General features: G+C 46.1%; 1 pseudogene; it reads right to left on the bottom strand.

Annotated features, from left to right (window-relative positions):
* Positions 1-911: 911 nt before the first annotated feature.
* LOC101973834 (olfactory receptor 10W1-like) lies at positions 912-1,841 on the bottom strand (annotated as a pseudogene).
* Positions 1,842-2,296: the final 455 nt, after the last annotated feature.

The raw sequence follows: 2,296 nt of genomic DNA, 5'->3' as shown, positions 1-2,296 counted from the left end.
ACATACACACACATATACGTATATATATTTCTGGCACACAGTACGCACTTAATGTTAATTATATCTAAAAACTATTATTTGAAAACAAATATAAGGCTGAATCATATTCCTTTGTACAGTAACATTTAATCACTTCTTTATCATGAAAATGAACTGTTAACATATTTTCATTCTTACATAGAATACCACAATAAGCAATTTTGATCTACTTGTTCTCTGTTGATCCCTAACTACGAAGGTCTTTCTGTGCCCTTCCTGTGCCCCAATAAGCTGATACCTGTGGCCAGAGTCACCCATGTTCTTTCCCAGGAGTCCAGGGAAAGGGAGAGAGAAGGTTTTGAGCAGAAAGAGGTTGTGGTATTTCTCTCTCTGCTCTCTCCATTCCTGGCCATAGTTCTGTCCATAGTGGATTTTTTCCCTCTAAAGTCACAGTTCTTCCTGGTGGTTCCCTCCCCATGCATCAGCTCTCCCTGGTGTCTGATAACACTGAGACTTAAGTTTGCCTTTGGGGTTTAGGAGTGACAATGACTTCCTGCTATTGCTGGTGTGGAAGTCCCTGTTGGTTTCCTTATCCATAACTGCTGGAGACAATTCCATTCTTGGGTTTCTTAAAAAAGGTAAAACTCATGGAATGAGCTGTCTCTTTCTAGCTGCACCCTCTCATACTTGTTAGTTTGCATGATGTAATGTTCATTTGCTTTATTTCTTTACTAGAAGAGCAATTATTGAGTCAAATGGTAGAAATATTTTAAAGGTCTTTGGCACTTAGTTATTGTGTTATATAGTTTTTATATAATTTATATGAATTTTAAAAAATTTCCTTGAATATCAGCTGAGAGAAATCCAGCCGTATAGGCATATTGACTCACTGGAACCGAACCCTGGTCTGATAGGCCGTGCCCTCCCCTGTCCTAGACTCTCAGGGAGCCACAGTTCCTGGTAAGCACTTTCCCAATGGCCCCTTCTCGCTGTTTCTCAGTGTGTAGATGAGGGGGTTGAGCATTGGGGTGCCCAGTGTGTAGACGAGTGAGATAAACTGATCTTGCTGGGGGTGGTAGCTGGAGCGGGAGCACAGGTACATGAAGGCACAGCAGCCATACTGCAGCAGCACCACAGCGAGGTGGGAGGAGCAGGTGGAGAAGGCCCTGTGGCGGCCAGCTGCAGAGTGCATCTTGAGCACAGTGGCCACTATGAAGGCGTAGGAGGTGGCGATGAGGAAGAAAGGCACGGCAATGGCCAGCGTGGCTGCCACCAGCACTGACAGCTCGTGGAAGTGGCTGTCGGTACACACCAGTTGCATGACGGGTGGCACATCACAAAAGAAGTGCTGAATACCTCGATCCTGGCAGAATGGCAGAGAGAAGATGAAGGCCACCAGTTGTAAGGATAGGAACAAGCCGGTGACCACAGATGACACCACCAGGTGGACACAAACAGTCAGAGTCATGATGCAAGGGGTGACAAATGGCGACGTATCTGTCATAGGCCATGGCAGCCAAGACGAAGCAGTCTGCACTGCCTAGTCCAATGAAGAAGGCCATCTGCGTGGCGCAGCCCAGGAGGGTGATGGTCTTCTCTGACTGCAGGGTGTTGGCCAGGATGTGGGGCACCACCACAGCAGTGTAGCACATTTCTACCCCCGAGAGGCTGCCCAGGAAATAGTACATGGGCACACGGAGGCGGGCTTCAGCCTGGATGGACGCCACAATGAGGACATTCCCGGTGATGATAAGTGCATAAGCCATGCTGACCCCCAGGAAGGACAGGACTCGCAGCTCTGGGCAGGAGGGGTAGGCCAGGAACACAAACTGCATCGTCACCGAGTGGTTCCCCCAGGTCATTGAGCTACAGCTTGCTCTCTGAGGTCACAGGACAGAAGGGAGGGTCAGACAGGTGATGTATCATCACCCTGGTGATGTGTTTGCACTCTGAGCCGTGAAGGTGATTTCCAAGGCTGGAAGTGAAAACAAGAAGGATCAAGACTAGTTTTTGTCCACTTTTATGAAATTCCTCCATAGAAGTAACTGCACTTCAATTTCTAACTTGCCCATAGCTGGGTCCAATTATGTGAGAGAATATGAAGAAAAGTGGATGGGAGCAGAACTAAATAACTATTGTTTCAACTGCCAAATTTTAATATTTTTTGTTATTCAATGTGTTTTTGAAAAAAAAAATCTCTATCCTGAATTACTAGTTGCAATAGAAATCATTCATATAAACCCATGTCAGTGTCACAAACATGGGGACTAGTGTCAGAAATATCTAAAACATCTGGAATCTGACTAGCTGTCTGTTC

The sequence above is a fragment of the Ictidomys tridecemlineatus genome, chromosome 4 (assembly GCF_052094955.1).
Source record: "Ictidomys tridecemlineatus isolate mIctTri1 chromosome 4, mIctTri1.hap1, whole genome shotgun sequence".
Classification (NCBI taxonomy): domain Eukaryota; kingdom Metazoa; phylum Chordata; class Mammalia; order Rodentia; family Sciuridae; genus Ictidomys; species Ictidomys tridecemlineatus.
The sequence above is the reverse complement of the archived record's forward strand: the minus strand, read 5'-3'. Positions and strand labels throughout refer to the sequence as shown.